Source organism: Bombus huntii, chromosome 7 (assembly GCF_024542735.1).
Source record: "Bombus huntii isolate Logan2020A chromosome 7, iyBomHunt1.1, whole genome shotgun sequence".
NCBI lineage: Eukaryota > Metazoa > Arthropoda > Insecta > Hymenoptera > Apidae > Bombus > Bombus huntii.
Genome location: NC_066244.1, coordinates 13640381 through 13654207, shown reverse-complemented (window position 1 = coordinate 13654207; position 13827 = coordinate 13640381). Strand labels below are relative to the sequence as shown.

Below are 13827 nucleotides of genomic sequence, written 5' to 3'. Positions count from 1 at the left end.
CTGTACCGTTCCGTTAAAAGATATGAGGGTGGCCTTGAAATCTGGCGTACGCCTTCATTAGCATAGAAATCTGTATTGTTTCCTGTGTACCTGAGTGTTTCTGCAATTATCACGTACACAATATATCACAATATACAATGCGATCGTAAAACAGTGTCCTGCGTTCGTTATCATGAAAAATTTTTCCAAGCATGAAAACGTATCGTATGAAATTGTACGTTATACAGCAGAACCTGGTGTATCCGAACAGGTTTGGACACAAGGCAGTTACAATTGCATTCTCCTTTTTTGACACATAAATTAATTTGTATAAAAACAAAAGATATATTAATATACACGCTATAAGAATATGTGTTTGTGTTGTAGATTCGTATTGCGAAATTACGCTTGATCGTAGTTCGGCGAATTAAATCGATATTAACTTGTCGATATAAACTACCATAAATAAAATTTTACCGTATATGAAATTAACAGGACGATACTTTTAAAAAGTTGAAACGTAGAGGCGACGAGCTTGAAATGCTAAAAATCTTAACCTACGCCACTGTGATTTTCAGCTGAAGATTCGCGGAAGGGAAACTCGCCCGTACGTGTACGAACTGTAGAGCGGAAAGCGCGATTTGGCGGCAGGTATCGAAACGAATCGCGTCGCCCCGGCTCTTTCATTTCTCTTCGTGGCAGATACGTGGCCCCGTCGCGTCGGTTCCACGAGACAAGCGCATAGATGCGACGATCGTGCTTGAAGATAGAAAAGTTGCATAGCTGGTCGAGGGGCTCGGGAAACGGGTCGCGATTCGTTGCGTGCAGAAACGGTCTGGCGCGGACCGCATTAGAATACGTATTCCAATCTGTATCGAACGTTCCGCGTTACTCATATCGCGCGGCTGTAAACGCGTGGGCTATGCCGTATGCTATTTAGTAATTTTCATAACGGCCACAGATATCGTTCCTTGGATGAAAAAAAAAAAAAAAAAAAAAAAGAATGGAAAGTGTATCTACGTACCAGGTGTCGAGAAGTGATCACGCAGCGGAGGCTGTTTCTATGAATATCAATACGATTTTTCAACGATAAAACACACTATAGGAATTTTACGGTGGTATTGTGAAGGCTGACACGATTTTATTACACGACTGTATAGCAGATATTGTTTTTCAGATAAAAGATGTCGATACGTACGACTTATACTAAAAACGAAAGTTTTTAGCGCTGCGACTATCATCATATATCATATACGTGGATAATAATAATTGAAGCAAGAAAAATGAATAGACAAATCATTTTTCTATCTTACAATTACTAGAAGTTATGGTTCATTTTTCCAATAGCATTTCTTAGGAATCGTAGAATCAAACGTCTGGAATCCATCGTTTTAAATCGTCAAGGTATTGTGTAAGTTTATTGTTTGTAGCTGCTTACGAAGCTTCCATGCTTTTTAAATGGCAATTTGATTTTATATTCGAGATTTTATTCACGTAAGGAAAAATATCCCAAATATTTTGTTACTTGAAAACACATCATCGTTATTCGACAGAAATAAAACACAGTCGCTTTAAGAAAAAATATTCAATACTAGATGTCCTAATGTATTTATAGCCGATAACGTAATATGGTTGCCATTTTATCTTTTTATACCAACGATGCACTCATCTGTAATTACCCTAAGAAAATCGTTCCTAGTCATTTTTATTTTGTTTGTTATCCTCGATCCTAATTTTTTCTGCGCTCCTTTTATACGCGTTTCGGTTCACCTTGAGCCCGTGAAAAGGTAGAAATTCGCAGCCGAAGCTTGTTCCGTGACGTCTCTCGCGGTTTCGAGAGACGTCTACTCTGGTTCAGTGAGCAAAAAGTCAATATTAATTTCCGGTAGCTCTGATGGATTTGTCATAGTTCCACCTCCGGTCACGAACGCCTCGTAAACGGCTCGCCTCGTCCCTCCTCTGTTCGATAAATGGGTGACTGGACCGGCCATTACTGAACGAGATCGCTGGTTCGATCTACGATCGACTTTGTAATTATTTAGATCGCCTGATCGATTTACTATCCAGCCTTTGATACCGTTTTTCTTGTTTTACGAGGTTTGAACTAGTTCGAGATGGATATCCGTGGGATTTCTTGTTGGAGATTTGGTTTAAAAGATTGAGATCGCTGGACGTTAAGTGTTTGAGAGTACAGTATGGTTTGAAAGGAAACTGACTTCCAGATGGAAGTTTCTTGAACAGAAATACCGTTATCGGTTAATTAATCCTTTTGTAGCATAAACAGCATTTGATATTTTATCGCAAGAGTTTTCGTAAACGTTTTCGTAACCAATAATATATCTGTTGGAAGATGGAGATCGGCAAGTACAGTACGGCTTGAAAATAATTGTGACTTCGATCGAAAGTGGGAGGGTGAGGTATCGAGATCGAACGACTAATCGAGCGTATCAAGTTGCATTAGTTATTGTTCCATTAGACGGAACTCGTTCTCCAAGCAAGCGTTTGCTCTCCGAAACGATAAGTGACATGTCAGGAACGACGTTGGTTTTGCTAATTTGACTTTCGCTCGCACCCGTGTTACGTGCCTGTTTAACGGGTTATTAGTCCGCTGCGATTGCACCGGCGCGTTCGTGTTACCGCTGAATTCTAACATTCAGGGAAACAGATATTTAAGATAACTTTCGAATCTTTCCCTTACCGATATCGTTATTTTAAAATGAAGTTACGAAAATCGTTGCATAGATTGTTCTACCACTTACCGAAGAGTCCATACTAGCAGATTTTGGACGAAACACTCACTTTCTCTCTTCTCTCATTGTGTCTAAGGTATAGGTCTGTTAAGTGAGCCTTACTGAAGAGTCCATACTAGCAGATTGTTTTACCAAATAGTAAAGGAACGAAGACAAACAAGTTAGCCTTTATAAAAAGCAATTTAAGATTATTATTGTGAAAATTATACTATTATTTATCCATACACTAATGAAACAAGGAGGAGACGAATTATTTCTCAATATAAGATCAGAATATACAGTTTCTTGTAATTTATCAAATAATCAAGAAGAAAATACAAAAGAATCCGAATTATCTCTCGAATATAAAAAATAATAGATTTTCTACACAATAAAATTACTAACAATAATTCACAATAATCGATTGAGTAACACATTCGGAATCATTGCGCGTGTCACCGATGACAAACGACGGACGAAGTGTGATACCTACATTACCTGCATGAGAACATAAATCTTCTCATATTTTCACCAGGAAGAATCTTGTCTAGCACAACGTTTAAAATCCAAAAACGATGCGTACAATCTCAACGAGTTCGACCAGTCTCCACCCTTCCGTGTACTTAGAAAGCCATTACTCAAGAAATTCCAAGCCGTCCGGCAAATTCAACCGATCCAACGGTAGATCCCTATCCGTGATCCTCTAGCTACCGTGGATCTCAGCTTGCCTCTGTCCACTAAGAAAAAGATCAAGCAGAGCCGAATTCTCGATGAAGATAGAAACGTTCGGGGTCAAGGAATCGGCAGATGAACCAGCAGATAATCACGGAACCGGCGTTTATATAGAATGTAGATGTAATCACCGGGCTCGCAGCACTCGAAACAGAGGAGACTCTCTCGAACGCAACCCAGGTTCTGTATCTCTCTCTTTCTCTTTCTTTGGGAAACGAGAGGCCAGATGTTGATCCTTGCCAACGTTGGTGGGATGCAGCTTGGTACCTGTTACCTGCTACCTAGCGTTGCACGATGGGGGATGAGAACGAAACCACTCATGGGATTAGAGCGTGCCACGTGCCACTACTTCTACAGGTGGCTCTTTAAAACTCACTTATCCGCCTCCTTCTCCGAGTCACTCCCTCGCACGCGTCTCTATCCCTCGTGGCGTGCGTTTGCAACGAGAAAAATTGACAGGTATCGGTCAGGAAGATTAATCCTTTGTCGTTGGACCGCCACGGAGGAGGCGCTCGAACTTTGTCTTCGATGTCGAATGACACAGCCAGTGTGACTGCGGTGAATATTTACGTTCGCTTCGACCAGAGTTGGTAGTAGCAGTAGAAAAATATATCTACAAAGGGTTAAAGAATGGATGTTTCGATCATTTTTGGAAGCTTACGTGCAGTAAAATCGAGGAAAATTAGGGATCCCGCGTTTCTTGAGTTCTTCTGTTAGCGACGAAGAAATTGAAAGGAATTTCATTTGTCTAAACTTGTTAGACGACGAACAGTTCCCGTAACAGGATATCGTCTACGTTTATTATATTTCCCCTCTGTGTAGAATGTTTCATTCGACTAATAAGAGTTGACGTTCGGATAAGTGGGGAAATCTATTTACTCCAATAAAAATTTCGCTGCAATAAGTAAACTTCTACTTTGCAACGGTATTTATAAAATTGGCAATCGACGGAACGTTACTTGAGCCGACAGTTTTCCGACTCGTAGACGTGTGGGCCCCTGTAACGCAAAAAAGTAAATCGATCGGCTGAGAGATCTCGTAAGTCGATCCGCTCAAACGAGCCAAAAAAGAGGAACCAGTGGAAAAATCGTTTGATCCAATTTACCCTTTCTCGCAGAAAATTCATTGCTTCTTACTTAGAGGCGTGCAAACCATTAGAATTCCAGAAAAAACACCAAGAAATGGGCGTCGGTATAAACAGGTTCCCCGCAAGGTTCGCGTTTTTACGTAATCGAAAAATCGACGGGAAACCTAATTAAGCGGTATGCAATCGCGAGTTTGCGAGTCGGTCGTCGAACCACGATCGCGTTCCGAGCCAAACGATCCACGAAATGATCGTTAATTCTCGTTGCACGTGCAAAGTACCTATCTTTTCAGATTGCTAATCAGATACTAAGGTGATAAGGTTGACGCTGCTGTCGAGATTCACGCGATTAATCGTGCAGTGTGCATTACGATCCTTACGAGCTTAATGTCGCCGATCGTCCCTTGAAATGTGACTTTGTATACCGGCCAATGAAATCTCATACGTTGCGTGTAATAAGCGGTGTGCTGCAGGTTTATGGCACGCGTATATCAGTGAAAGAGATAGTGAATATCTGAAAGTGATATTTGTCATGGTCTTTCAGTAGCAGAAAACCGGAATCAGAGCACAGAGCAAAGGCTGAGAAGAGTTGACTGAGAAATTCTGAAGAATTGGACGAGAGTTACGGTTGCTTTATCTAGCAGAGATACGTACGATGGTGTGATTGAAAGTTCCGTATATCGTTTGATGTGATGTTCTTTTAGGTTGGTTGTATAATAGACTCGAAAGTTTATTATTTTGAGAAGCTTGTGACAGTAGCATCTGTGTCTTTAAACAGTTTATAGTAGCTTTAATTTGATATTGCTTGGTTGTTAGAAATCTATAATGTCAGGAAGTTGTACGATATCTTTAGTTTGGTATTGAGTAGATAAAAATTGAATTGTGTGGCAGTAGATAACGTGGTTTTTCCTGATATAAGATACCGCGGATTTTACAAAGACGCACTTAAAAATGTAACTCCAAGCTTAATTTTTCCAAGAGTAGATATTACTTTAAAAGGCTTGCAATCGAGCTAAATAACAGATTAATTAAAGAATTCCATCATAAATTCTAGTTCGAAAGATTCTGTCTTATATTCTGCTCCAAGTGACACAGATTTGTAAAATTATCGGTAGAAGAAATTATTCCATAACGAAGGTATTGCATCAAATTCCAGTGAATTCTCCTTATCAAACTCAGAATATCCCGAATAATCATCGAAGAATTCAAGCCACCTCCAAATTTCTCCTCAGATTTAAAACAATCCGTATCAATCGCCAAAAGAATAATTCAAGAAATCGACAAATTTCTGCATCCTAAAACAACTTCACCCGTAAGCAATCTACAGACTCCCTTCCCTAAAATTCAAAACACCTTCGATATTATAACATTACAACGTGAAACAACGCCTCTACACTGCACGCTATCTGGTCGTTGCATCGGTAGAACGAGGCACGAGATTCTCGATGGAAGTCTCGGGGGACTCGATCGTGCAAGAACGGCCGTGAACGGCACGTGCCACGGCTGGCTCATCCGGAACCGGTGATTCGCGAAACCAGGCGCGTCTTTTCCCTTTTAGCTGGTCCACCGGCTGGACAGGAAGCTGTGAAACCGGAATCGAAGCTCGAACGGTGCCACGTCGCGACAGACGACGCGAACGCACTTACATACAGTACGTATCTGTCACGTGGGCTGCCGCCTCTCTCGCCATGCTCCAGTAGGCTCGTGGATTTTTGTTCATTAACAGGACACCACGCGCCACCGGATTGTCGACCAGGTCGAGCCAGCATCGACGTACAGCGCGCGATAACAATTCCTGGGATTTACGAGTCGATTCCTGATAAACCGTGAAACTGCTCGATTCGTCTACGATATATCACTTGCACGATCGATCGATGATTTATGACGTTTCCTGGTGTTAGAGTTCGAAGGTGGAGCGTGCAGTTGCAGCAGCTGTTCCAACTTCGATGGGACATCGTGCAGATTTGCTGGGATTGGCTTGCGAAGGTTAATTGATTTGGGGTGTTTAGGTGTATCGGTAGTGAAGGAGGCAGTATTCGTTAGATAATCAATTTGTGGTTCATCAATTTTGATAGATTTAGCTATTAGCATTTTAAACGTTGACAGTTTACGATATAGTTACTAATTTTCTTGCTGTGATTATTATAAGTTGTTCAAGGGTGGTAAGTATATCCAGCAACTTTAGCAGAATTTATATCTTATTAAAATGTAATGTTAGTTAAGTAGTTGCAATTATTCAAAGAAATTATTCGTCTTACACTTGTTTGTATTCTTAGAAAGGAACACAGTCTTTACACGTTTTTGCATTTATTGTCTTTTTCCACAGTTGCGCATTGTAGGTTTTGCGCGATTAAGAGATTAGATTTAGTATGCGCCAAGGCAGTGGTAACAATTAATGGAAATTATGCTGTGATGGATATTTTATTCCAATGCAGTCACTGTAATAGTAAACATTTTCAAACAACTATTGCAATTTTAACAAAGTATAGACAAAATTCCTACCTGCCAATGGTTTTTCAAAACCTACGCATTTAATCTTAAAATTGTTACTTGACTTAAAAAGAAATATTGAACTTCTAACTAGTACGAAGACCTATAAATAAATCATGATATTGAATTGATAATATTTATGTAATTTCACGTTTTATGAGCACATTTAAGGAAATAGAATCTAAATGAAGTACCTCGTTTCATCTATTTTGTTTTTACACATTACGCAAGTCTCATAATAATCCAATCGCAATTTAAAACTGTAAAGCAAGTTCCCATAAACTCGTGTAATTTAACAGTTACGTTATAACTACATAAATTCTCAAACTTTCAATCTGGAGGAACGATCGGCAGCTACAGATTCGTGTTCGGTTCACGTTGGTCACTGTACCTCGCTATTAATGTAGATATATGCGTTTGTGAATTGCTGGTGTACCTGCACCACGTGCGTCGTCGCTGTGGCCAAGTACGGGTAATGAGGCTAATGAGCAACCACAGTGATCTTTTTGTTTGATGAAAGCTCGACCGAACGCCGATGCTAATCCCTCGCACGCTCGTAGATTACGTTGACGAGCAGGCTACGCCTCGACTGAATATTCATGCGGGCCATCGAGTGTCGCGCGATCATCGTCGCCTCGATATGCCCACGACCATCGTCTCAACTAGCGAACATTGATGATAAGGACGAACGAGTTCGTGAATTCTTCGATCTTTATGAATTATTCAATTCTTCGATCGTAATTCGCTACCCCATCGTTAGTGCAAATAATCGTGGTAGACTCGTTCATCCGTCGATTAAAGCTTCATAAAGCTGCAGTTGAGAAATTATGATGTTCCTTGTGTTTCATCCGAGTAATACGCGAGTTGAAATTAAAATATCTTTTAATGTATTAATTTCTTTATCCCTTTACATTAGTAAAATATAGAGGTGAGATACGTAGAATAACGAGAGGATTCGATTTATGCAAAAGAACCATTTCTATTAACAAAAAGAAAAGAAATGTAGTTGTTGGAAGTACGTGTAACATTGTAGATATTAAAAAGTATCGTTCTACAAATGTGATATTTCTTAAGCTGTTCATCTTCTACCTTCGATAATTTTCTCTAACTGCACTGATAACGAAGTTATCATTCGAAACGGTTATATGCATCACCCACATGATAAAGAGGAAGCTAATATTTTTTATTCGCCCACTCTTCGTCCAAAAATGTAACCTTCTAACTTTCAAAATCTCTCAATCGCTCCACCTTCATCCTTCCTAACGTCGAAGAGAGCCAGAGAGCGTAAAGGAAGTATCTCTCGAATTTCCAGGAGAACAGCGGCGATGATCGCGCGCTTACGTAAACAGTAAATAGTGGAAGGCGATGTTGGCAGCTTAACTAGTCAGCCACTGGATAGCCTTAGCCACCGGTAGTAGTCGTCTGAACGCTACCTTTCTTCCTGCTCATCTTTCTTCGCCGGCAGCTCGATCCTCCTTGACTGGCGGTAATGGCGGTGCTCTCGGCGCTTAACAACGCGTGACAATATGCATCAAGAAATTGCCCGAGCACCCTGAACGTTTCACAATGGATCCATACCTTGCCTGTTCGCGGTACACCAACGTAGAAGCACGTTCTGAACCGATTGCAAAGCAAAAGCTGAGGAGTCGAAAGGGAGAACTGTGGCGAGTCTCACGCGAAAACGCCTATACATTATGCAACCAGTGGAACCCATAAAAGAACGTTCGACGTTTGGGATAGAAAATGGGATTCTGGAAAGTATTCATCGCTTCTGGAACGTATCCCATGGGATTTCGAGGTTCGGTAGACTCTATATCGACGCCTGGATTATTTTCTTTTCCCTTGTACTATGGTTCGTCGGTCATGTTTATTAATTTATTCGAATCGTCCGGTGGAATCTCTGGTATTCCAGCGATGATCTATATGGCGAAGCGTTCCACGAGGATTCTGTAACTTCCGTGTTGCATTCTTTCTCACGTTAGCCAGTTCGATCGTAAAGCCGGAAATCGGGCGTCGGTTAATATGGCCATCTTTTCCTCTACCGGTCCGGCCAGGTCGATCTGTTTTTAATATTGTTCATAGTGGAATATTAAGCGCTACAGGTTCTAGTTAGTTGTTCGTATAGGTTGAATAGGCCTGGTTGGTATGTGCTGCTTCTTGTTTCTTACCGTGGAATTCGAGGGTTTATTAAGTACGTTGAATGTCCGAGGCTCTATATGAGAAATTCTTTCGCTTTACGAGGCGCTGTGAGATGAAGCTGGTTTCTAATCGATACGATCAGGTGAAATTTGTAATACGATTAAGTGTTTCGCTATCTGTAACTGCGTAAATTTTTAATTCATAATCAACTAGACTATACCGGGAATTCAATGAGAACTATTCCCTTTTATAAATACATTTCTATGGTGGCTCTATACAATACAACTCTTAAATGTATTTATTTAACCGTTTCGTTCATACAAGTAAATTTTCCGATCGTGTCTAGTAGCATAAATATCATTTAACTATTTCATTCATACTATATTCTTCGTTAAATATGAGTATACTTGTTTAACTAACAATACGTTTTCGATATTCATTCCAGCTACGAAACTCAGGAATCCTCGCTTAACTATTCCATTAACCTAAACTTATCCTGTAACCTAACACAGTTCCGCGAGTAATCCTAACTTCTCACCCTTCGTTACAAATCTCATTAGAAATGTGCAATTCTTCCCAAAAAATCGATTAACGTATACAAACTTTTACTTGGACAAACCATCTGTGAATCCAAGTTTGGAAACCTCCTACAACTTCCCTGTAAATAACAATCACACGCAAAGCTTCCTTCCTTGCGCAGACGCTATTCTTTCGTTGTTTGTTGGTTGCGGTTCTAAAATTCCAAATTCTTTCACAGAGTAACCCATCTGCGAAACCCAGTCAAGAAATGTCGTACAACCTTTTCCTAGATAGTGAAGCTTCTTGCTCTATGCAAACACGATCGGTTATTGGCATATAGCAGTCTTGGTAATCTTAGCAGTCCTAGTGGAACGTAATCTTTTCACGAAAGAACCCATCTACGAAACCCAGTGCAGAAATGTTTCACAACCTTGCCTTCGATAGTGACCACACGCGAAGCTTCTTTCTCTACGCAAACTCCCTGGCAAGATTCTTCTGTCGTTGGCTGGTTGCAGTCCTATTGTAGTACGCGACCAAATTCTTTCACGGAATAACCCATTTGCGAAACGCATCCTAGAAACCTTCTACAACCTCCTTCTAGATAGTGACCGCACGCGAGGCTTCTTTTCCTACGCAAACACGATTGCCTGGTTGTTGACTTGTAGCAGTCCCGGCGAGTTCCGACAGTTAGAGGCTCGCTGTCTAAAGAGAGGGGCTAGTTAGCGAGGTGCGCGGCCGTTCGGGGCTGCCATAAACAATGGTTTTAGCGAGTGCGTACACACAGCCGGACTCCCACGGTTCTCGCAACAGGGAAAACGGGAACGTCTCCTCCAACGAACGAGCCTGGTCTTTACGCGCACTTTGCCCGTCCGACGTTCACCCACTTTGGCTTTAGTTAAGGCCGTTTCTGACCGTGGAGACTTCCTCTCTCTCTTTCCCTCTCAACGATCGTCTGGGCTTTTACCCGACGTTTACTCGGCGTTCTAGCTACATTCCAGCGTCCATTAGGCGACCAGCACGAGCCCCCCTTGTTCGAAACCACGCCGCGGACCAGAAGGTTATCCCGATTGCCTACCAGCTAAACAATCATCCTTCCCCTCTCACCCGTCCTCATTTCCGATAAGTTCCTGCCTTTTTTGCTTACCCCCGGTGCAAACGTTGCAGTTTCTTTGCCCAACGGCGGGAAGCCCTGTCGTTCCGACGTTAGCCGTCCGATAGTTTTTTCGGCGCGGAAACGACGAGATGATCGTCGGTTTTCTCAGGTTTAGACAGCCACAGGACTAGGCGAGTTTCTCTGGTTACCTGAGATTCGAATAGGTGTTGGGTGCGCTCTCTCTTGTCGCTATTTCGAGTGGGATTTGAATCGGATTGGATTTGATACGAAATTGTTCACACATTGTTCATAATATCTATATGTTTGTGATGTTATACGTTGTTAAAGATTTGTGATTCTATTTAGAGTATTTAAACTTAGGGCTTTTTAAAGGAATTTCAGGTTTCTCTTTATGAGGAATTCTGTATCAAACAGGACAAAGTTTTCGCGGATAATTTATTTATAGGATGCTTTAAATATCACTTTAAACATTTCAAATATCAAGATGCAGATGTTGATCGTTAAAAATAAAATATTAATCGAGATATTAATTAAAACTACATCTGTCGTGGGATACGAAGAAGTATTCCAATTTTTAACCAATCCTTTGCGATTTGAAAAGTTTTTTGGAACTAAAAATTCTGCTTCAAGAAAGAGGGGATTATAAATATTTATGAACGTGCCTTCTCATTCTTATCACATTCAGCGATCTTCCTTTCTCCATTCTTTATCGTTGAAAACAAAATTAAATAGAAATTTCCATCTTACAAGTGTCCGTAACAGTTCAATATTCGATTGTTCAATTACAAATAAAAAACAAACGACGAGAGTTTGATACTTCAAACGATTCTCAGATCTTACTCCCACGCACAAAAAGAATCACGGATACCTTACGAAAATTGCGGAACACGGGTGCTGTTTGGAATTTCACGGATGACCGGCGAACAACCAATGACAATTGGCTAGTCCAACGTAGCCAGCTCGGGAAGATTTTACGCGATTCTTCGGAGCAATTCTAACCGCGGGAACGAGAGATATTCTCGTCTTTATAGCTACTGATTCTACCGTACGTTTATTAATACGCCGCCAGAGTATCGCTGCCCCGAGAATCCTCGAGTTCCACGAATCGGTTCTAAAGCAAATAAGGGAATTATTTTCTGTTATAAGCGGATACTTCTCTGTTTACCACGTAACTTGACTCTGACGAAGTTTTAGAATAGTATTTGCAATGGCCTAGAAAAGTAGAGTAAATAAACGCCGCCTTTCACTGTTGTATCGTCGGAACACCAACGCGATTACGATAATCTAGCTGGACAATGAAAATGATCTAGAACACCATTGAAATGAAAAGTACATTCTACTTGTTTTAACGTAATGACGACTTCTTTTTGATTGACTCGATCGCGTTCTTGGATGTCATTTGAGAAATACAAAGACAAAATTCTACAAGAAACAAAGTCTTCGATTGAAGATACAATTTGTAAAACTTGACAAATGTATAAAAATATAAATCTGCGCAAACATCCGTAGTCTTGTGACTCTATGGAAGATACGGCGATTCGAAATTTTCCCTTGACAAATATCTGTGATGATTAGTCGTCACCGATAGAATACGAGTACTGTCTATAACCCATCTCCCATAAACTTTCCTTTTCTTCGAACGCTAGAAACGTAGTTACAATTAGAGAACGTCTAGAGGAATAAAAATGTTCATAGTGAATTCAACGACCGCAAACACGAACGAAACGAAACATTCGATCGATAGTCTAAAAACTAAAATTCCATAAAATTTCCATTCCATGGAATATTAAAAACCTCATCGCGAACGAGTAGTAACGTTTAACGAAAAATCGGATTTCGTTGGCCAATCGAATGGCCACCAACGAACCAAAAATTCAATTTACACCCTGAAACAATCGAATCATCTCAACTTCCTCCGAGCACGGAGGTCGCAAGAAAAGCAATTCTACCACGGTGGAACCGAAATACGGAGCGGCTAAGCGTCCACTGCTTGGCATCTAGGTCGGCGATCCGGCCAGAGTATCGGCCGAAACGGACACCTCCATTCATCCTTTCATTCATCCGGGGAATCAGCGGTGGCTTAAGCCCTCGCAGGCGGCGGCCTTCTCGGGCCCGTAATAAGCAAAAAAGCAGAGGCCTGCCGGGCCATTACGCGGAGAAGAGCGAGGAAATCGTCGACCGCGGGCGTAAAAAGCGTGGCAAAGGCGATTCGAGCGCGGCTCGACCGCCGCCGCTTCATTTTTCTGCCACTCTCCTCTCCCTCTCTGCAACGCCCGCGACGATGCTAGACACGGCCCACCATTGTCTACGGTATTCTTGCGCGGGAAAAGACGCGAGAACTACCTTCGGATCGAAACTGTGTTACCATTTTCTTGAAAGGAGGGCGGCGGGGGGAGCTCCGTGCACCTGTGGCGCGACTAACCGACACGGCGGAAAGAAAACGCGGTAGGGAGTTGATTTTTCATGGGGAAGAAGCTTCTTGCGCTCGCGTTCGAGAAGTCTTTGTTCGTCGGGAATTTGTTTTGTTGCTCGTCATTTGAATGGCTGAACGGACGAGGCATGTTGGTTGAGCAGCTAAAACATGGATCGATGAAGATCCTATCGGAGGTTTCCGAGAGCTAACTTAACTTAAGGTTTCGAATTTTTAGAATAGCACGTTGTGTCCGTTTTGCATCCTCTCCGTAGTATCGTTTATGTATTTGTTTAACTTCTGCTATTGCTCTACGTATATCGTATTTACACGAGGATTTTTGAAGTTACGTAATTTGTTAATTAGTTTATGCGTATGATTACTTCGAAACTTTGCAATATATTTATGTAAGGGAAATTGTATTCAAGGATTATAAGGAAATATGACAAAGAGGACATAATTGGAAACAATAAAACGATATGGTTGTAAATTATTTCGAGCAAAAGCCTGCCTCTGATAATGAAATTAATAACTGATTTATAGCATTAAAGGGAATATTCGTAGATTTCTTAATGATTATTGCACTGATAATTTGTGAATATCGAAAGTAAAGTTTAAAAATGCGCAATGA

The 13827-nt window shown here is 41.1% G+C and overlaps 1 long non-coding RNA gene across 3 annotated transcripts in view; it reads right to left on the bottom strand.

Annotated features, from left to right (window-relative positions):
- The window catches only part of LOC126867376 (uncharacterized), a 246270-nt gene that overhangs the window by 89103 nt on the left and 143340 nt on the right, over positions 1 to 13827 (bottom strand). The window lies entirely within an intron of this gene.